Source organism: Pogona vitticeps, chromosome 3 (assembly GCF_051106095.1).
Source record: "Pogona vitticeps strain Pit_001003342236 chromosome 3, PviZW2.1, whole genome shotgun sequence".
In the NCBI taxonomy this organism is placed as follows: Eukaryota; Metazoa; Chordata; class Lepidosauria; order Squamata; family Agamidae; genus Pogona; species Pogona vitticeps.
The window spans coordinates 130,776,743-130,800,471 of NC_135785.1; the positions used below are offsets into that span (position 1 = coordinate 130,776,743).

General features: G+C 41.8%; 1 long non-coding RNA gene across 1 annotated transcript; it reads left to right on the top strand.

Annotated features, from left to right (window-relative positions):
- Positions 1-750: 750 nt before the first annotated feature.
- LOC140705832 (uncharacterized) lies at positions 751-7,978 on the top strand. Its single transcript, XR_012085373.2, has 2 exons — positions 751-7,465; positions 7,653-7,978. It is a non-coding gene; the product is annotated as an uncharacterized LOC140705832 (long non-coding RNA).
- The last annotated feature ends 15,751 nt before the right edge of the window (positions 7,979-23,729 follow it).

A 23,729-nucleotide genomic window follows, 5' to 3' on the forward strand; every position in this document is an offset into this window, starting at 1 on the left:
CCCATAAGGGGTGTTTGTTGTGGGGAAACCGGGTGGTGATCCCCAAGCCCTTGCGGCAACAAGTTCTTGTAGCCTTACACGAGGCGCACCCTGGAATTGTGCATATGAAAGCTCTTGCCAGGAGCTATGTTTGGTGGCCAGGGTTGAATGCAGAGATTGAGGCTTGGGTTAAGCGCTGTAGAGCTTGCCAGGAATCACGCCCCAATCCACCTCAAGGGCCGGTACAGTCGTGGGAGCCGACGCGGTCTCCTTGGTCCGGTCTTCATCTAGATTTTGCAGGACCATTCCAGGGCCAAATTTTTCTTATCTTGGTAGACTCCTACACAAAATGGTTGGAGGTGGTTCGGGTGTCTTCAACCACAGCCTCAGTGGTGGTCCGGGCTTTACGTTCAATTTTTGCCACTCATGGTATTCCTGATGTTGTGGTGACGGATAATGGGACAGCATTTACCTCCAGAGAGTTTCGGGAGTTTGTGGAGAGTAATCTTATCCTTCATGTAAGGTCAGCCCCCTTTCATCCCGCTACCAATGGTCAGACGGAGAGATGGTGCGTACCACAAAGGAGGCACTCCAATGCATTGGCCCGATGGAATGGGAAAGGAAGCTTGCTTGTTTCCTTTTATCTTATAGGACTACGCCCAGTCTGGGGAGTGGGTATAGTCCTGCAGAGCTTTTGATGGGCCGTCGCCTAACGACCCGTTTGGACCATCTTCACCCGGATAGAGTTTTAGAACGGCGGTTTCATTTTGACTTTTATTTTTATTAATTTATAATGTTTTTAGATTTTATTGCTGTGATTTGTAAGCCGCCTAGAGTGGTCGAATAAGACCAGATAGGCGGGATAGAAATAAAATAAAATAAATAAATAAATAAATAAATAGGTGCATGAGGCACCACGTGGGTTTTTTTGTGGGGACCCAGTGTGGGCTAGGAATTACTCGGGTAATCCCGCTTGGCTGGCGGCAACAGTTCTTCGAGTAACAGGGCCGGTATCTTATGAGGTTGCTGCGGAAGACGGAAGGATCCTGAAGAGGCATATAGGGCAACTGTGTAGTCGCTTGCCAGGAGATGCTATAGCGCGGCCAAGACATAGTAGCTCAGAAGAGACAGTGACCGGTGGGGCCAGTGGAATAACTGCTGTGTCCTGACTCTACTTTGGGCGCTCAGCGCCACGACTTAACACAACTGAAATCTGGCTTCCTTTAACCTGAGCCCATTGTTGCATGTCCTGCACTCTAAGATGATCAAGAACAGATTCTGACCCTCCTCTGTATGACAGCCTTTCAAATATTTGAAAAGTGCTATCACACAGCACCCCTCAATCTTCTTTTCTCAAGGCTAAACATGCCCAGTTCTTTCAGCCCTTTCTCATAAGGCTTGGTTTCCAGCCCCCTGATCAGCCTTGTTGCTCTGCTCTGAACTTGATCCAATTTATTGGCATCCTTCTTGAAGTGTGGTGTCCAGAACTGGGCACAACACCCAAGGTGAGGCAAAGTTTCTATGTAATTGTTAAGCCTCTCCTGGAAATGATTCTAGTACAAGCAAGAACTCTGAATCCCAGCTGGTGAGTAAAATCATGTGGAAGCAATTCCCTTTAAAACTGTCTGCATAGCTTCTAATGTTGAATTTAATATTTGACTATGTTTTCATTTATTTCTATTTCTTATGCTCTCTGAATATGTTTCAAAAAGACAGTAGGAGTAGGCAAAAGTAACCCATAGATTGTCCCTCAAGCCAAAACGAACTGCTGTAGGGGCAGGAATATCAAAGGCTACTCTGTCCTCTCAGGCCAAAAATAAGTTTTAAAAAACTAAACCTGCCAGCTACCTCTGGTTTTAAAAAATGGGAGGAGTGGTGAACCACTTTAAGTTCCAGGGAAGTGTAAAAATGTCCCCTATAGACTTGGTTTGCAAGAAAGAGTGAATGAAACTTAAGTTTCTCACAGATATGAATTCTGATCAGATGCAGTAGATCTTCAGCATTCCTATGTAACCATGGCACAAACCAGCCCTGGCTATATACCCCACCAAGTCCATAGTAAGATACTCTGGCAAGCAGCTTTTAATAAAAGGCTCATGCATAATCCAAATGCAGATATATGTTATTCTCCTTCTGAGAAAGATACAAAAATATTTGCAGAGGATGCAGCAATATTCAAAAAGGCTTCACCTACAAGATTTATACCATGATCTCATTTTAAAATGGCATTTGAAGAAAAAAGTAGAGATATCAGCATAATTAAACAAAGGGAACATAGTGAAATGTATTTTATTTATTTATTTGATTTATTATTTATTATTTGATTTACAATTTTAAAGAAGTTAGCTTAATTTAAAAATGTGGAAATGTCATAGTGTTGCCTTTGCAAAGAAAATGAAATTACATTTATTTTACAAAACTTTATGCAGGGGGATGCATCTGATGCATGTCCACCAGTTTGCAAAGATGGCTAAGGGAGAGACAGAAATAAGGGTGTGATGAAAGTGCCAAAATTAATCCTATAATACATTCAAACATGAATTACCATGCTCATATAGCATACACTTCTGCCTTCATACGCTATCTTGCAAAGGAATGGACAAGCTACTGACAAGACTGTGCTTAATATAATCTCTTTATTTCCCAAATGCCTGTAATACTGCCCACAGACAAGTCATTTTAAAACCCCAACTTGACTGCTTTGAATAAATTAATATTAGCAAATGAAATGAAATTTCACTTTGTCACTTCAGGAAAGTATACTTAGGATGACATTTTTAAAGAGGATAATAACTTGTGAAACCCCATTGCCCAGTATTCCTGTCTTCACTCTCATTGAGATTGTTATCTATGGAGCTGGTCTGCTGCCTTGCAAAAACATGCTTAAAATCTCACTGATCAAAATGCAAATAGACAGAAAGGAATTATCCCAAGCTGGCCATCATCAGAGAACTTTCCTTTCCTTCTGTCTTAGTATCAGGTGTAGGGACAATTCAGGATCACTGGTCTCCATATCCATCCTACATCTCTAAATTATTAATGCAGATAGATTCTGTGGAAGTTAAGAATATATAGGCATATTCAAATCCACAGCAGTCTAAGAAGCTTCCAAGCAAGACTGGGCAAAATTTTTGACTATGGTGGAAGACAACATTATGTGACTTCTCCCATTCAATGTATATTCTCTATAAAAGGTATAAAGGATATTCTCCAATTATACATAAATCCAATTAGAATAGACCACATAATGAGCACAGATCTGTTGTTCAAAATGAGAGAAATAGCTCAGGAGGAACATTCTAGAGACTATTGCCTTAGACCAACCTTGAAGATGACACAGCAGATTTCATAGCCAGATACAAAATCTACTTCACTTCAACAAACAGCAAGAGATAGTTCAGGAACAAGCAAGCTCCTTGCTGATACCCATGTTTCTATCAGTTTGATTGGTTTGAAGATCTTGTTATGGCACCAGAGAGCAAGCCCAATAGGAAGCCTACTCAAAACAGAAAATTTCTCTTTTTTTCAAAGAAAGTCCTGAATTATAAAAAACTATATAAAAACTCAAAATTCTATCCAGGAGGGAGAAGCCTAGTGTCCATAGAAACATAGAATTATCATACGGTTGGAAAGGACTTTGGAGGTCTTCTAGCCACACCCCCTGCCCAAGGCAGGAGACCTCAAACCATCACAGGCATCATACCATCCTGGGCAGATGACTGTCAATATTTCTTTAAAAACTGTCCAGCGACAGGGCACCCACAACATTAGGAGGCAAGCTTTTCCACTGTTTAATGGTTCTCACCATCAGGAAATTCCTCCTTATTCCCAGGTTTTCTCCCTCTCTTCCCTGTGGCAACCCTTCAGGTATTGGAAGACTGCTATCATGTCTCCCCTCAATTTTCTCTTCATTAACTAAACATACCTAATTCTTTTAGTCATTCTTCATAGGACTTAGCCTCCAGTCCCCTTATCATCTTTGTTGCTCTTCTTTGCACCCCTTTCAGGGCCTCAGCATCTTTTTTGTATTGTGGTGACCAAAACCGGACACAACACTCCAAGTGCAGCCTCACCAATGCAGTATAGATTGGGACTATCATTTCCCGTGATCTTGATGCTATCTCCCTGTTGACGCGGCCTAGCACTTTGTTCCCCCTTCATGGATTGCTGTCTTGTTGTGGCGAAGGTGCTTGAGAAACTCAGAGAACCTATGGGCTATGTTGTGCAGGGACATCAAAGATGGACAGGTCATAGTGGAAAGTTCTGACTAAACATGATCCACCTGGAATAGGAATTGGCAAGCCACTCCAGTATCTTTGCCAAGAAAACCGCATGAACAGAAACAAAAGGCTAAAATATATGATGCTGGAAGATGGGCCCCTCAGGTTGGAAAGTATCCAACATGCTACTGAGGAAGAGTGGAGGACAAGTACAAGTAGCTCTGGAGCTAATGAAGCGGCTGGGCCAAAGCCGAAAGGACGCTCAGCTGTGGACATGCCTAGAAGTGGATATGATGCTGCAAAGAAAAATACTGCATAGGAACCTGGAATCTAAGATCTATGAATCTTGGTAAGCTGGATGTGGTCAAATAGGAGATGGCAAGAATAAACATTGACAATGGGCGGGAATCATTCAGATGACTATCATATCTACTATTGTGGACACAAATCCTGTAGAAGAAATGGAGTAGCCCTTATAGTCAACAAAAGAGTGAGAAAAGCTGTATTGGGATATAATCTCAAAAATGATTTCAATACGAATCTAAGTCAGACCTTTCAACATCACAGTAATCCATGTTTATGCATTTGACCAATTATGCAAATTGACAATTCTATGAAGACTTACAAATCCTTCTAGAACTGACACCAAAGAAAGATGTTCTTCTCATTATAGGGGACTGGAATGCTAAAGCAGAGAGACAAGAGATAAAAGAAACAACAGGTAATTTGTCCTTGGTGTTCAAAATGAAGCAGGGCAAAGGCTAATAGAGTTTTGTCAAGTTTTGTCACTGCAAATGGTGACAGCAGCCATGAAATTAAAAGATGCCTGCTTCTTGGGAGGAAAGCGATGAGAAACCTAGATAGCATTTTACAAAGCAGAGACATCACCTTGCCGCCAAAGGTCCGAATAGTCAAAGCTATGGTTTTTCCAATAATGTTGTATGGAAGTGAGAGCTGGACCATAAAGAAAGCTGACCACCAAAGAACTGATGCTTTTGAATTGTGTTGCTGGAGGAGACGTTTGAGAGTCCCCTGGACTGCAAAGAGAACAAACCTATCAATTGTGAAGGAAATCAATCCTGAGTGCTCACTGGAAGGATAGATCCTGACGCTGAGGCTCCAATACTTTGGTCATCTCAGGAGAAGAAAAGATTCCCTGGAAAAGACACTGATGTTGGGAAAGTGTGAAGGCAAGAGGAGAAGGGGACAACAGAGAATGAGATGGTTGGACAGTGTCACTGAAGCTACGAACATGACTTTGATCCAACTCCGGGAGGCAATGGAAGACAGGAGGGCCTGGCATGCTCTGGTCCATGGGGTCATGAAGAGTCAGACATGACTAAATGACTAAATAACAATAACAAGGAATTGGAAATCAAAGTCTGAATTTCGAATGGAAGAATGGTATAATGAAATATGGAATATTGCTATCAATGATCTGTTAACTTATAACTTAAAGGTTAAGAAAGGAGAAATGAAAAAGAATAATTTCTATGATATATGGGGCAGATTTCTTGAATATGTGGTAACAAGAGGAAAAGGGAAATCTCCAAATCAATAATCAATGCAGTTCTGGAGAAGAGGACAATAAAGGGAAAAGAAGAGGATTACTGCAAGAGATCCCGACTATGGTGGTGGGGAACACAGTCGATTTGTATTTTGGTTTATGTATTTTACGTTTATGTTCATGTTGCAGTTTAAGAAAAAATAAATTTAAAAAGAGTGAAACAAGTTATTAATAATCTAATGACTACATTAAAGTCTGTGAAGAACCTGTTTAAGCAAACTGTAATCAATAAACCTGTGTTGTTCAACTTTATACTCAGCTTAGACCTCAATCTTTCTAATTAAAGGGTGCTGACAGAGGTCAACTGCTGGCAGTGAGGTAAAGGACGTGTTGGGATACTCACTTGATCTCTGTGTTTGGTAAAACAAGCAAGGGTCGGTAGTATAAAGAGACTAGCATCCATCAAATCAAATTTTGACAGGTGTCTCACCCCTTTGAGGTGGGACAAAGGCGTCAAGAATCAACCCAGGCCCCTCCCCCTGGTTGGGTAGGTTTTAGGGTGACGTAAGGGGTTGTTGAGTTCCCCATGGACCCATAGGAGGTTTTCATACACATCGGGGTCCCCCGTGACCAGAGAATGGCCTCAGCAATGGCCCCCAAAAGGACGTGTCACCCCTGCAGCCCTGTAGGCCAATGGGAAAAGGTTGGTAGGGTTTGGCTAGAAAAGGGTTGGCCGTAGGGCATGCCCTTAGGCCTCCTGAGGCATGACCGTAGGCCTCCTGGGGCTGAAACACCGCAGCAATGATTTCAAGGCTCTTCTGTGTGCACTTACCATTGTTTGCAGAGACTGGCGAGGCTTGGAAACGATGGTGGACAAGGAAAAAACCTCCCAAGACAAGCCAAAAGAATCTGGGGAAAGCCAAAAGGTGCTTGCACCCCAAAGGTGTCTACTATGGGCCTGTGGGTTTTTTCCAGCCCCTGTGCCCCTTAAGAGCCCCTCCAAGACTCAGGGAGAGATTGCCTGAAGCCCCAGAAAAGCTAAGAAGAAAATGCAGATCTGCAGAAGACCTATTCGTATTTATCGCAGAGCTGAAGCAGAAACCAAAAAGCACAAGAAAGCCGGCCTGCGCCCTGTTGTGAGGTGATGATGAGGAGGAGGAGGAGGATGGGCTTGAGGATGGCTGTGTGTTGGCAAAACCGGTCTTTCCGGGGGCTGCCGACAGTCCTGAGGAACAGACGTTGGAAGAGGTTTCAGATGAAGGCTTTGAGAGTGCTACAGAGGACCAAATCAGCCAGGAAAGACCATTTTCTAAAAGCTATAGTTATGGGGCATGAAATTACCTGTTTCAGAGAAAGAGAAATGGATGAGAGCTATGGAAGAAGAACTCCAATCTCTACAAGAAAAAATTGTACATCTTCGGGAAATGTTAAATATGTTTAATGTTAACACCAGTAGAATTGATCATGGGCTATGTAATCAATTATGTAACCAAAGTTGTATCCATGTTACATCTTGAGAAGGGGTGTTGTAATATGCAACCTGTAACATGTCCTTTCTCTTTAATGAACAAGCTTGGAACGAACCTCATGTGTTCCCTATAGGCAATCACCTTTATAAATGTAGCTTTGTTTCACCCTCAAAACACACACACACCCTCCCTTGGACGGTGCTAAACTACATGCAAGGCATAACCTTTGAGTTTGCCTATCTTTTGGCGTTACATGGAATGCTGTTGCATATGTTGCTCAATTGTATATGGTATGTATTATAATTTTTTAGATGTTATGTTTATTTCTTAGGGATCCCTGCATACCTTTTCCTAAGAGGCTTAGTAAAGTATATATTTACAACAACGTATCTCGGTGTCTGGCAACCTCCTTTATTAATTTCTCAACAATGTTAGGGAATTTAAGTTCTTTAAAAACTTACTAAAGGCATGTTTCAGTCTCATCTGCAGGAGAAGGCTTGGCATGATAATGAGGATGGGCTTGAGTGTGATTGTGGACACAGGCCAAACAACCTGCCCTGAAAGCAGCAGACGTTGTTTCAATCTCACCCACCGGAGAAGGCTCAGGCTGTTGAGGATGAGAAACCAGCCTGCTTGAATATACACCCTATAAATATAGCCTGTATTGCATGTGCTTCTAGCTATACAGCTTGTAAAGCTAAAATGTATGTCATGTGTTTCTACTATCTCTGAGATGTAGATATTTGCTTTACAATACCTTTGTAATATACTGTCTTTTAATAAAGAGTCTTTATTGTACCATACCTTGTTCATATTTGTGCTAATGGCTGAGATGGATGCACGGGGGGGGGGAATACTGCACAATATCTATTCTACACCCTCATCAGCTGGACCGTTTTGGTGGTCTGAAGCCTCTATTTAGAGAAGCCAAAAAGCAGGTCAAAACTTTGAAGGTCAGGGATGTTTTTCAATGGCTTTCTAATAGGATGTCTATAGATTGCATAGGCCGGCTAGAATTCATTTAAAAAGAAATAAGACTGTTGTTTCCAAAGTTGATGCTCAATGACAGGCAGATTTGGTCGATATGCAACAATTTGCTCAGTACAAGAAGGGTTGCAAGTATACCCTGTTATGCATCAACATACTTTCTAAGTACAGCTCAGCAAAAGTACTCAAAGGCAAAACAGGTGAAGTGGCCAAAGCATTTGACACCCTTTTCAAACAAGACGGAAGAAAACCTGACAAAATACTGTGGCAGTGAATTTCTAAACAGACCTGTAAGCAGTTCATTCATGAAATGTTGAATACAACATTTTATCACCAATAGCAAAGTCAAAGCAGGGGTGGTGAAGAGGTTTAAAAGAACATTAAAAACAAAAATGTGGAGGTATTTCATGGCTACAAGTATGTGGATGTATTACCACAGTTCCTTAAAAGTTATAACCACAGCATTCATAGAACTATTAAATGTAGACCTGTAGATGTGAATCATCACAATGCACTGGCCATCTGGAAAAGTGTCTATGGCAGTGGTCTCCAACCTTGGGCCTCCAGATGTTCTTGGACTTCAACTCCCAGAAATCCTGGCCAGCAGAGGTGGTGGTGAAGGCTTCTGGGAGTTGTAGTCGAAGAACATCTGGAGGCCCAAGGTTGGGGACCACTGGTCTATGGGACCTCTGCTGGAACAAACAAAGAAGTTCCAACACTCAGAAAAGGGGACAGTATGAGAGTTTCTAAAATGATGGGGTTATTTGATAAGGGGTATGAACAGAATTACACCACTGAAATATTTATAGTGGATCACATTATCAAAGGCACAGAGAGACCTGTATATCAGTTAACAGATTATGATGGGGAGGCCATAACCAGGACTTTCTATCCTGAAGAACTACAGATCAATGACCGGGAAGACAGATTGTACAGAGCTGAAAAGATTTTGGACACAAAAGGCAGGGGTCGAAGAAAGCTTCATTTAGTGAAATGGTTAGGTTGGCCTAGCAAGTTCAACATTTGGGTGTCTGCCTCTAAATTTTCTGAGGTCATATAGGCCAGAGAAGCAAAATGGGCTATCATGGTTTTTACATCACACTCTGCAGCAAAGCCTGCAAGAAAGTCTTTCCTCAAAATACAAATGCCAGCTTTACAACAATGTTACCGAGACCCTTAGATTTGAGTGCAGTTTGGGAAGTTGGTCTAGCCAAGATACGGTATACTAGGAGCTGGTACATAATCCTTAAAAATGCCCCGTTTTCCATTTCTGAGGGTACAAATAAATGGACCTCTCAGTTACACAGGATGAACAAGGACATTCCTGATCTTCTGAACAACATGAATGATACTATAAAACAAACTATAGATCTGCAAGAAGCGTGGCTGGCCTATGACCCAGTCATGGGTAAAGTTAGATTCACATGCCCTGAAAGATACTTCTTTTCAGTTGGTGCTGAGTTAGCCTGGATTTTGGGAGTACCTCCAGATGAACCCATCAGAAAAATACCTCATGCTGCAGATGTTACCAAAAGTTTTAGCTCTTTGTACGTCTATACGGATATCATATAGCATCAAATCATGGGAGACCATTCCGTACGTCTGTTACACTGTATCCCTGTCAGGGGAGAAGCCTACAAATGTGTTACAATTACCTACGACAAGCTGCACTACGTGTTCATGAGTAAGAACCATATCAACACGATCACCATTGAAATAAAGATGGATCAGAATCAAGACGTGCCATTCACTTTGGGGAAAGTTGTTGTGAGGTTGCATATTTGCCCCAGAAAAGGCTGTACTTAGGAAAAAGACAAACATTAAAATGGTTGTGTTAAAAGACTACAGAGATATCAATGTTTATAAGGTTTACTATAATGCACAGGCCGGTGATGGCCTCCCTGGATTTCACGGTGCTGTAAACATGGACAGAGCAGGGCTGGGCAGCATTTTTAGTGGACTGTTCTGAAAGGCTGTCCCCCTCTTGAAGATAGGTTTTGAGTTTATTAAACCCCACATTAAGACAGTCGTGCATAACATCTCTGGAGACATAATGGGACATGTTATGAACAAAGTGAGATCTCAAGAAGGCTCAGGACTCATGTACCTGAAAAGAAGGAGTTAAACAAAAAGAGGGTCATCCACGCCTAGGTCCTCCTAAATGGTTAAACAGAGGATTGCCTTCCAAAAAAGTCAGAAGCTTTGGAGCAGGAAGAAGAAAGCAAACTGGAAGATAAAGGGCCTGAAACGGAGCAGGAGAGACATTTTTTAAATTGCTTTTATTCACGGTGCCTCTGAAAAGTGTGCCAAATCTGAATTGGATATTTTTCAACTATCACCTACATAAATCAGTGTGGAAAACAGCATGTACATTGAGGTACTGCCGTTGGCCACCCTAACACCCAATGCCCCACTCAAATTTTATATAATTGGCAACACTGAAGATTATATTGATGTAAACAATACCTTGCTCTATGTGGTATGTAAGATCACAAAAGGAAATGGGGCAGCCATCACTGCTGATGCTAAAGTGGCCTTGGTAAATTATCCCATTGCCTCGCTTTTTAGTCAACTGGACATCACCCTTGGAGACCAACTTACCAGCCAGAATAATAATTGTTACCCCCATAGAGCTATGATAGAGCTGCTTTTGAACTACGGCTCTGACAGCTTGTGCGCCCAATTTGCGGTGGGTGGTTTTTATAAAGATGGCCATCTAAACATGGAGCAAACTGCCATATCAGCTGGCACCGGAAACTGGGGCTTTAGAATGAGAACACAACACACTGGGACCAGCAAGGAATGGGATCTGATGGGCCCATTGCATAATAAGTTTTTTTTAAGGATAAAATGTTACTGAATGGTGTAGATGTGAAAATCAAACTCAGCCATAGCAAGGATATATTCTGTTTGCTGAGCAGTGATGCCGTGGAGAATTACAAAGTGGATATTTTAAACACCTCTCTGTTTGTCAAAAGGGTGAAAGTGTCCCTGGGAGTTCGCCTAGGACACACTGAGGCCCTTCTGACCTCTAATGCAAAATATCGCATTGAGCGCGTGGGAATGAAAGTGTTCAGTATACCATCAGGAAGCTTTGTGTGTAATCAAGAAACCTTTTTCTGGGACTGTTGCCTAAACAGCTCGTAATACTTTTGTTGACAATGAGTCTTTCGGTGGTGCCTATGACAAAAATCCTTTAAATTTCCAAAATTTCAATGTTAATTTTATAGCCTTGTATGTTGATGGGATTCAAGTTCCATCAAAGCCCCTCCAGCATGATTATGCAAACAGCCTATGGGTGAGAGAATACATGCAGCTGATACAAGCATCAGGGAAAGCCATGAAGGACCAAGACATTTTAACTAGCTGTACCAAATTTGGCCATGGATATACCATGTACAGTATGTCTTTGACTTGACATTAGATCATGGTTGCTCAGAACATTATTCTCTGATCAAGAGTGGAAACCTTAGAGCAGAGATCAGCTTTGCCCATCAACTGCCTGTCACTATTAACATGATCTTGATCTTATATGGGGTATTTGACAACGTGACTGAAATCAATCACAGCAGAAACATACTCTTTGATTACATGTGGAGATGAACACGGTGCAGCTGTTAAGTGTATTACAACAAGATAAGACCTTTCTAGATGTCTACCCCTGTGACCTGTTACCAAGGAGCCTTATTACCAAAAGACCTACATGGATAGTGGTGAACACCCACACACACACGCTGTCTGGGGAACACTGGCTGGCCATCCATTTGCCAACTAACAGCCCTGGAGAGTTTCTTGACTCATACGGTGTAGACCCAGTCAACCCGTGTATCCCTGAAACCATTACAGCTTTTTATGGTGCCAGGGCAAAGAAATAATATTCCAGCAGAGACAGCTGCAACATCCTTCAGCAGTGACTTGAGGCTGTCACAATTGTGATTTCCTCTGAAACCCCTACACCCCCAGGCCTTCATGAGGTTATCGCTCTTCTTTCTTTTCGTTGCCACCAGATATTAATGCTTTAATATCAATTACTTATAGAGACAAGTGTGCTGTTCACAACGTAAGTCTTTTATTTGACCAGGGAAGTTAATAAATTGTAAATATTCATGAGATAAATTACAGGCTACTAATCACTTATATTTGAATCTAATCAGATATATCTTCAAAACTCATTTAACACTCTGTTCCAATCTACGTTCTTATAGATCTCTAACTCACTTTCCAGACACTTTCAAGTTACACACAGTCTCTCTCTCCCAGATTCCCCCTCAGATTCCATCCACCAGTCTTTATATTCATCTCCCTCCCCCCTTGGCCCCGCCTTCCATCCACTCATAGGCTCCTTCTTCACTTTCTGCAGTGATGGACAGGTAAGGGCAGGGCTGTTCGCTACACACCTCCCCCCTTAAAAAGTTGTTTCATGGGGTAAAACATATAGTGATTTACCCTCATGAACAATGAGGAACTTTAATGTAGTACACCAACAACTTTACAACATTACAGTCAAACATTACCACCTTTGAACGTATGTAATAATTAAACAACTTATATGCTTTCTATACCTTAAACCTTGTAATTCATTTACTAGTTCAATTACAATACTCACCACTTCAGTCATCTACACAGGTGCTTACCCAACAACATCACATAACACTTTTAATACTTACATTTTTTTCATTGAACACACAGCATATAACATTTAACACGGTACAATTAACATTCTATAGCATTTGCCATTTTACCAAAGTCCATTCCCTTCTTTTTCAGTCTAAGGCAGACTGCTAGATCATTTTGAGTCTCTTTTGTCCCAATTTTATATTTTTTTTCCAGTCCAAGTTTTGTGGCATTAGAGTTCTCTCTCAACAATGCAATTTTGTCCTTTTCGCAAGTCCATACTCGTAGTCCTGGTGGAGTGGTAGTGCTTATAAAGGAAATGTCCTACCCTCCAGCATGTCATGTGCTTTGCTGAATTCCATCTCCCTCAGCACCTTTATGATACTCACGAACCATTGATGGCTGGGGTCTCTCGCCAACCTGCAGCTTCCCTCTCTGGAAAGTTCCTTGGATGAAGGATTCTGCAGTCATCCGCCTGGTTCAGCGCAGCTCCTGTTTCGAATCTGGACCCCTCCACAATTGTGAAACCTCTCTGGCACTCGGGACCTCTCCGTATGCATTCTGCCATGAGCGTGGTCTTCCATCTTTCTTTCCTCCATGTTATTTTAGCTACTCTATAGAGTTTCACCTGTCTTTCTGAAGCAGATAGAGTAAAGCTCTTGGTTAAACCTTTTAGGTAGGGCCTAGCAAGATTGAGCCAAACTCTCAATCCTTTTGCATTTTGCACCACTGGCAGGGTTAGGCTACGTTTCAACCTATTTAGCTTTTGATAGGTCACCCCTCTGCCTTTCCAATATGGCCATACATGTTTTCTCTTGGGCCCTTCTCTTATATTGACCAAACTTTGCTTTCTAGCCCCAAAGTTTGGCTAGCCCAACTCTGATGCTATAAGGTGTAACTGCCTGTGGGTGTGCATCCCCAGTGTCAACCCTGTGCACTACACCCTTGGCTACTCTGGGCTTGTTGGAGAAAACCTGCTTGGATTTCATAAGCATGGCTCTAGCTTCTTTTTGTTGTTCTGGGAAAGTGAGTGACTGATTTGGACCTCCTCTGGGGTGTATTTGGATCTGCCCCTCCCTTCCCCATAAGGTAACTCGGGATTTCCACTGTCTGCTTCTTTCAATGCCAGCAAGACAACGTTTTCCTTTCTATAGTAGGGCTTGAATATTTTCACCTCGTCCACTATCCTGCCTGTCTTTCCCTCCAACAGCTTAATGTAATCTACCTCATTCACTAGGGAGGTTACTTTCATCAACTTGGACAGGAAAGAGGTTCCTAAAACGTGACTAACTCTGAAGCAAACCCCATGCTACACATATACATCAGCAAGAGAATCTGCAGTGGTCTTAATCTCAATATTTCTCAGGGGAACTGCATTGGGATAACATGTGGCATAGTCAACGATAGTCAGAATGAATCTGTTTCCCCTCTTGGTAACTCTGGGCAACAGTCCAACTGTGTCTAAACCAATGCATTGGAAAGGGTTCATAAGGCCAAGTAAAGGACACAACTTCGCTTTTGATTTGTCACTACTATCCCCTTGCCTCTGACCTACTTCACACCTCTGGACAAATTCTTTTAACTGCTCCCCCCTTTCAAGCTGTTATGGAAATATCTGTAAGCAGCCCCTTATCTCCAAAGAGACTTACGGGGTGCCGGAGACTGGGATGAGTCCGAAGTCCAGACAGACCTCTGACTGCTGAGCAGAGCCCTTAGGTCTCAGCAAGGTCCTGTCTAACACTTCTTCCTCAAAAGCCAATCTCCTTTATTAAGAAAAACAACACAGACAAATTCATGAGTTATACTCAGAATAATCTGGCTCTAAAACTTTGGTAGCAAACACACATGGCCAATTAGACATTCAGCTAGTCTGTACAAGAACCAATGCATGCAGATCAAATCATTACTGCTTTATTGAAAAGAATTGCTTTAGAAAAGGTTTCAGTTGATGGTAAAATAGTTCAGTAGGTACATTTTCATATCAAGACAAACGGAACACCCCCCCTTCCCACTCCAGCTATAAAAATAAAGAAATGGAATTATGCTAACTAATAAAAAGCATAACACAGTCCATCTCACGTGTCTTGGGTCTTCACAGGCTGACGCTAGATGAAATCCAGTTGACTTCCATCAGTCCATGGTAGGAAAAATAGTCCATAGCAAAGTTATAATCCATTTTGGGAAAAAGCACATATCTGACCTTTCTCAGTCCAACTCCATCTTTTTCCAACTTCTTACCGACTTCCTTCTCCTTCCCAGGATGCTTCATAAGGAACACCCCCTCCTGGGTCTTGTTGTCCCGCCTAACTTTCTCATGGAGCTTCAGTTGTTATCATACTTTGTGGCAGGTTTATTTTGACTACGAAAGTTTCTGCTCTCTACTCATCTTAGCAACGAGATAACCAGAGAGCGAAGCTTCTCTGAAACAGCATGAAAAGCTTTCCTACTACAGAACAGACTTTAAATCAAGATGGATGCTATTGGGACAATCTTAGGACTACATATCCCATTCTAATACACATAAAAACACAAATCATCACAATATCCACCCAGAGCATAAAATGACTCTGACAAATTCTGAGGTTTAGTGCAAGAAAAAGCTTTAGTTTTATCTCTCCCATCAGCCAATTCACCAATGAGCGCACAATCTGTCTAGATCATTCCCCCTTTGTCCAATCCCAGTTACCCACCTCCCTTGTCCTAATTACATTTATGATTGATAGCCCACATTACATGGTATGAATAGTTTTATATCAGAATACATGTCATAATACATTGGTTTAACTTGACCTGGAAATCCCTCACCCATCTTCTGTTCCGGACATGTTCTTTTCCCCAGGCCTTTGTGGTTAGTTTCAGCAATCTTGTTAGTGTCAGCAAAGCGTTATCTTAAAATATCTCAAAAAGAGTGACAGCAGGTGACAGCTGCAGTGTCTGCTGACAATTTTCCAGGCTATCTGGTTTTCTAAGTGAAATTTGTCCATAAGTGGTGTGACGTAGCAGGCCACTCTGATGTCACTGCCAACTCAGGCCTCTCAGAATGCCCACCACACCACTTCACACTCGCTGCCACCAATTATAATGACTAATTAAGAAGGACAAAGGTTTCCTTCAAAACAAAACAGGTTTATTGGAATAACAAAACAAAATATGTAAATCACAATTAGCCAATCAAGATGTCAATCACTGTATCCTATTTAAGCAATCACAGACTTTCTCTCACTGAATACGTAGGCACGCAGGCCTCTAAACAAGCTCTTTCTCTCTCACACTCCAGATCTGATCTCTCACACTCTCTTCACACCCCTTTTTCTTCCAACTCCTCCCCCTCCAGCTCCACCCTCCATCACCCCATTGGCTGATGATCCACTGCCCAGCCGTGATGGACAGGTGGGGTCAGGGCTGCCTGTTTTCTGTAACAAAGACAGTAAAAGTTTTGAGCTAATCTTTGTTCAATTTTGTGATACCTAAAAGAGCTGAACAGATACCAGTATGCCCCTGCTCCTTTATCCCCACTCAAAATTTGAGAGAAACAATCAGTTGCTTGAGGTGAGTATCCCCTCCCCTCCTGGGATTCACCCTCCCTGTACAAAAGGTCTTTTTCTAGAAAAAAACTTCCTGGACTCTCAGGGGTTAACTGACCTTCGCCAACTTTCTTAAAACATTGATCCAATGTGGGATCTGCTTTCTGTTCCCTTTTAAATTTACTTCCTAGGGGAACCTCAATAGGTATTAATTCATTTCCTGGATCCTGTCCTCTCACCAGTTCTGTTTGAATTTCACATTTCTCCTTTGCTTTTTCCTCCTCTTTCTGCTGGGAGTAGTCTGCACTAAAACACTTTTAACATGCTCAATGAGATCAATTCCAATTAAACAAGGTGCAGGCAATCAATCAGCTATGCCTGCTCTTCATAATCCTTTCCACCCTTGATATCTTATAGGTACCTCAGCCACTGGTATGGTAATTATTTCTGACCCTATCCCTTTAACTGACAGGCTTTCACCTTTCAATATGTACTCAGGAGGGATTATGTCTGGATGGCATAAAGTAACTTGAGAGCAAGAGTCTTTCAGCGCCCTTAATTTTTTTTCATTTATATAGATGCTATCTCCAGAACTTTTAAAAAGCTCCTAGTTGGTTTCAAATCGATAGTAATGGAGGATCTCTGCTTCCGGCAACTGTTCCTATCTGCCCTGGCTGTATTTGTATCAGAAGTTACTGTTTCATCCTTCTCTGAGGTAACTTTGTTTTCCTGCACACAGTACACTGACTTAGGCTTGAGTAAATTTGCCTTTTGACACCCCTTCTTTAGCTTTAGCACATTGTGAAATGAAATGGCCTTTCTTTCCGCATCCAAAACAAGATTTGAAGTTTCTCTGTTCTGAACTAAGGGTTTTATCTCCATTCCCTTCCCAGTTCTTGTTTTTATGCTGGCTCAGTTCTGTGGGCTTGCCTACAAAATGGCTGCCACTTGCCTGCTGGTTCCTAAGTTAACCCTTAGGATCCTTTTTACTGTCACCCCAGGTTTTTCTTCCCACTTTTACCTCAGAAAAATTTGGGTTTCGAATATGTGAAATAAAATCTGTGACCTCTCCAGCTTCCTGAATGTCTTGGGTGTTTTATCTCTCACTAGGTACCTCAGGTCTCCCGGTAGAAGTGAATAGAACTGCTCTAGCCCCATGATGTTCTTAATGTACAGACTCAACTCCTTCCTGTTCGAGTCATTTGTCAATATATTTGATCAAGTTTGCCCCCAATTGAGAGTAGGATTCTTCAGGGTTTTTTGTCAGTGCCCTGAACTTTCATCTCAAATGCTCAGCATTGATGCCAAACCATGAGAATATCAACTTTTTAAATTCTTTGAAATCTCTCACTAAATCCAATGGCATCTTGGCATGTATATCTGCTAACTCACCACTTATCTGAGACCTCATTACAATCATACGTTCTGCTCCGGGATACCTGAGGTACCAGCTGTCATGGTTTAGGTTATTGAAGCTAAAATGTAATTTCTAAATGGAATTTGTAGTCGTGGAATGGAGTAGAATGAATCCATCTTAGTCTGTGTCATTTTAGTAGAAGCATCGAGAAGCTGTTTTCTCTTGCAGCTAGTTAGGAATGTTATCATGTAGATAGCTTGGCCAAGACTAAAGACAAAGAGCCGAGCCATAACATCGAGGAAGAATGTCAACAACACCTGTGATCCCATGAGAAAAGGAGGTGGAGAGAGATGAGCAGTCCTTCGTCCTGACTGGTTTACGTCAGTGGAGAGTGAAGAAGGAGGTGTTTCCAGCATGTGAAGAAAATGACAGGATGTTACAGGGAGAGAGACTCTTTTTAGACTCATTTTTGGATTATTGGATATTACCACGGATTTTTGATTTTTGAATGGACTTTGGAGTTCTCAATGCTAAAGTGTAGTTCATTGTAGGAGAATAGAAAGGGGGTCTTAGCCTTACCTGCCTTTCTAGCTAGTACAATTTTCTTATTTTAATTTTTGTAGCTGGAATTTGCTAGATTTCTAACTACAGTAGATTATGGAAATGATTTTGAATGCTATGCTTTGCAACAAACTTCTTTTCTTCTTCTTCTTCTTCTTCTTCTTCTTCTTCTTCTTCTTCTTCTTCTTCTTCTTCTTATTCTTATTCTTATTCTTATTATTATTATTATTATTATTATTATTATTATTATTATTATTATTATTATTATTATTATTATTATTATTATTGCCCTGGGCTGTCAGCTCCAATCTCCTTAATTCAAAAGACACTCTTTCCTTCTCTAGGGCTATCTTTTCCTTCTCTAAGGCCATCTTCAACACCTCTATATCTCGCTGTCTTTCCTCAGCCCAAGCTTGAATTTCTAGCTGTTGTAGCTCCAGCTGTTTCAGCTTGAATTCCTGTTCCTGTTCTTTCTCTACTTTCCATTTTCTGAATTCTATAGAGTCCTCCCCCCTTGAGGTCTTCATTTCCTTCTCTGAGGTAATCTCTTCTTGAGTTTCTCCCCCCTTCTGATCTGAGGCATCTGAAACCTCAGAAAGCATCTCTGCTGCCTTTTTCCCCTGTGTGGAAGGCATGCTTATTTATTTAGGCTTCTGCTTCAATTACCAAGCCTCAGATTTAAAAAGAACACTTTTTTCTCCAGTGAGATAGAGACTTTGTAATAAAATTTGTTTCCCCAGCAATCATCCACTGTCAGGATACTCTGTTTAGGCCGCTGCCTCCCAGCCAGGCCTTTAGCATGAGATAAAGTTTCTCCCTACATCTAGCCACCAAAATAAACAGAAATATCAGCTTTAACCCTTTCCAGCTTTTGCTGATTTGAAACACCTCAGCTTCTCTGACCTTGGTCTCCACTTTGTTCCCTCAGAACTCTCTCCTTTGAGCTCAGGACAAGCTAGCCAACTGGCTCTTTTTCTGTTTGAGGTAAACTTATGCCTGAAATGGTTTCCTGAGAGCCTATCCCTGTCTTAGCCCCCCAATCTGAGCTTAGGAGCCTCCCCTCTAAGCTTTCCCCCCTGAAAAGCTCCAGGAAGTTACCCACTCCATCCACTTCAGATCCCCTGACACTTCAGATCCCCCTAAAATATATTTTTCTGCTCTGGGAACCTTTCTGTTCTGGATTACATTCAATCCCACTGCTGGTCACCAATTTGTTGCAATTTCCTCTGAAGCCCCTATCCTCCCAGGCCTTCATGAGGTTCTCGCTCTTCTTTCTTGTTCGTTTCTACCAGATATTAATACTTTAATATCAATTATGTATAGAGCCAAGTGTGCTGTTCAAAACTTAAGTCTTTGATTAGGGAAGTTAATAATTGGTAAATATTCATGAGATAAATTACAGGCTGCTAATCACTTATATTTGAATCTAATCAGATATATCTTCAAAAATCATTTAACACTCTATTCCAATCTATGTTCTTACAGATCTCTAACTCACTTTCCAGACACTTTCAAGTTACACACCATCTCTCTCTCTCTCTCAGATTCCCCCTCAGATTCCATCTACCATTCCCTTCCCCCTTGGCTCTACCTTCCATCCACTCATAGGCTCCTTCTTCACTGTTCTGTGGTGATGGACAAGTGAGGGTGGGACTGTTTGCTACAGTCACTGTTCTTTTTACAGAACAGGACAAAAGGCCTGTCATTTGATCAGATTTTAAATTTGTATTCAGAAGATGCTTCCAAAAATGTTTGCATGGTTGTCGAGTTTGTCAAGGACAGAAAAATTAAAAAGTCTCTCCAAACCTGCAGTCCATTTCAGTATGTTCAAGCCTGTGGACCCCAGTGTAAAACATAAAATGTAAGCTGTGCATAAAATAAAATAAAGACAAAAGTTAAATGTTTTATCTGTCTAGTTTTTATTGATGTATTTTAGAAAGTGCACCATTCAGGCTTCTTGACTATGGGTCTTACCCGAGTTTTGGGATGCTCTTCCACACACAGACATGCTGGTCTCTTGAATTGCTTCTTGGGCTGGGCAACAACATCTGTTGCAGGTAGCGGAGAAGGAGGCGGGGAGCTGATTTCAATGCTTCCAATTGTTCTCTAGTGTCTGAATTATCTTCAATAGATGTGGGCATATTCAGTTCGGCCATAGCTTTAAGAAAAACATCCCACCCTTTTGGTTTTCTCTTATCAGAAAGAGTAGTAGACTGGGTGATCCCTCTGGCCAGATCCAGAACATTAGAGACAGGTAAGAACTCCCCCGATACAGGAATGTCCCTTTGTCATCTCACAAAGAGATATGTTGATGTTGCCTTAATTTACTTGGCGAAAACTCTGCATTTTTTTGTAATGGTTGGGGATCCTGTCTAAAATCTCTTGAATAACCGTGGTTCTGTCATCAAGGATGGGTGCTTGAGGAGATGGGAGACATGCAGGGTGTTGTGGGGGCAGAGGCATTGTTTTTCCATATCCTCTTGTTAGGCCAATGCTAAAAACCTCTGTAGAATGCTGTTGTAAAGCCTGGCTTTTTCATAGTTTGACAAGTCTGACCTTAAGAGAATTTTTCTCATCTCAGAGACAGGCGTCTCACTGTAGTGGTCCTGATATTTTCTGGCTCACCCCTCAGCTCTTGTAGCTGAGCACTGGGGAACAAACACATCTTTTCAGCATATTCCATTACTTATTAGTAAAAAAAAAGGGGGCTGCAAAGCTCAATAAGGGGCCTAGGAAACCTCCAGACTGCTTCACCAGGTGCTACTTCTGTTACTCAAGGTTTTAATCAGTGTACATTTTTTCTTTAAAACAGGTAACTGTTGAGGCATTTGAGCAGGGGTGTCCAACCTTTCACCTTCCCTGGGCCACATTAGAAGATGAAAATTTGGTTTGGGCCACACATAAAATAAAGTAACAGTAACAATACCTGATCATCCCAAAAACCATAGAAAACATAGTTAACATATTAAACTTACTTGGGAATGAAGTTAGTGAGATGTTTGACATTGTTTCTCCTCCACCATGTAGTGGTCAGCCCTGCCCTCACCTGTCTGTCACAGATGAGCAGTGGAAAAGGAGCCAATGAGTGACCGGAATTATTGTATAGGTTCAAATGTGGTAAGTTTGAGTGTAAATGTTGGGGTAAGTTTGAGTGTAATGTTGGGATGATGTAATATTGTAAAGCTCCTTGTTGTTCATGAGGGTAAAGCACTATAGCTTTTCCCCCATGAAAAAACTTGCTAAGGGGGGAGGTATGTAGCGGTCAGCCCTGCCCTCACCTGTCCATCACAGATGAGCAGTGGAAAAGGAGCCAATGAGTGAACGGAAGGTGGTGCTAAAGGGGGAGGGGCTGGTATATAAAGGGGGGTGTATTGAGTATGAGGGGTTTTTTGAGAGATCGGTGAGTCTGTGAGAGAGTGAGCCAGCAAGTCAGTGAGAGTAGGGTTCTGTGTGTCAGTGAGTTCAGTGAGCGAGAGAAATTGATTAGCAACTTGTGATTTACCTATTATATATTACTGATCAAATAAACAAGTTTAAGTTTCAAAGCAACACATGTCTCAGTAAATAATTGGTACTGAATTGGTATTGGTGGCAGCAACTTGGGAAGAAGAGTGACCACCCCCTGAAGGCCTGAGATAATAGAGGCTTCAGCGTGCTCGCAACATAAACTAGTGTCCAGCATGTGGGATACGTACTTGATCCAGTAATGCCTTGGAGTAGAAAGGTGCCCAGACCAGGAAAAGATCTTTAGTCGGGGAATTTGAGCAGAAAGGAGTGGGTAAACTTCCTAGAGCTTTCTCAAGGGCAGAAGGCTTAGTGGGAAGGCTTCTGAGCTCAAATTGGAGGCTAAGATAGGGACAGGCTCTGTGGAAACCATTTCTGGAATGAGTTGACCCCAAGCAGAATCTGTGACCGGTTGGCTAGCTTGTCCTGAGCTCAGAGGATAGAGTTCTGAGGGGACAAAGTGAAGGCCAAGGGCAGATAAGCTGAGGGGGCTCAAGTCAGCTAAAACTGGGAAAGGTTGAAGCTGTTATTTAGGGTTATTTGGTGCCTGAGGCAGGGAAAGAAACTCTGTCTTTGGTGAAAGGCCTGGTTGGATGACAGAGGCCTTGACACAGTAGCTTACCAGTGGATGAGTGCTGGGGAAGCAACTTTATAACACAGACTCTCACTGAAAGGAAAAAAGTGTACTTTTTAAATTTGGAGCTTGAAAACTGAGTAAGAAGCCTGAGTAAAGAAACATGCCTTCCACAAGAGGAAAGAAAGCTGAAAAAGTGCCTATTGAGATGGCAGTTGGTTCAGATAAAGAAAATGGGGAATCTGAGGAAGAAATTACCTCAAAAAAAGAAATGGAGACCTCCAGGGGGGAAGACTCTATAGAATTCAGAAAGTGGAAAATGAAGCAAGCTCAAGCACACAAATTCAGGTTAAAATAAATGGAACTAGAAATGAGACAGAGAGAAATGGATAGGAATTTAGAATTGGAACTGGAGAAGGAAAAATTGCCTTATAAAAGGAGAGAATGGCATTTGAAATTAGGAGGTTAGAGCTGGCAGCTCAAGCTAACAACAACAACAATGGCCGGTCTAATTCTGAGGAGAGACATTTGTCCAAGGTGGACCTTAAAAGATTCCCAGTATTTAGGAAGGGGGATGACCCTGAATCTTTTACGATGTTTGAGCGAGCGTGTAAGGATTTTGAAGTAAGGGGATCTGAACGAATGATGGTGATGAGGTCTCAAAATAGTGGAGGCCTAGCAATGGAATTAATAAAAGATTATGATGAGTATAAAAAGTTAGTTTTTGCATGATATGGCATCAATGCTGAGCATCTGAAACAGAGGTTCAGGGCTCTGACAAAGAAACCTGAAGAGTCTTACTCTCAGTTAGGGGCAAACTTGACCAGATATCTGGACAAATGGCTTTTACAGGAGGGAGTTGAGACAGTTCAAGATATTAAAAACATCATTGGACTGGAGCAGTTTTATTCACTCCTACCTAGAGAACTAAGGTCAGGGACAAGAAACCCAGAAATTTGCAAAAGGCTGAGAGGTCGCTGATTTTATTTCCCATATTAGAAACCCAGCTTTTCTGAGGGAAAAGTTGTGAGGAAAGAGTGGGAGGACACAAATAAAAATCCCAGAGGGCAGTTTAAGAACCAACAGAAGGTTGGGGGCCAATTTGTAGGCAAGTCCTCAGATCATAACTAGATCAGAAACCAGAATTTGGAGGGAAAAGGAGTTAAGGGCTCTGGTAATGATCAAATGAACTTTAGGACTTGCTTTCGTTGTGGGGAAAAGGGCCACATTTCAACCCAGTGTGGTAAAAACAGAGAAGCTGGGCCACAAAAGGGAAATTTGCCTAAGCCTAAAGCTGTATACTGTTTACAGCAGGACCAAGTTACCACTCAGAGGGAGGAGTTGGGCACCATGGCAACCCAGGCTGAGCTCCCTACACAAGCTGAGAATATAGAACCAGATCTTCCCATGGCAGAAATTCGGCATTGTTACCT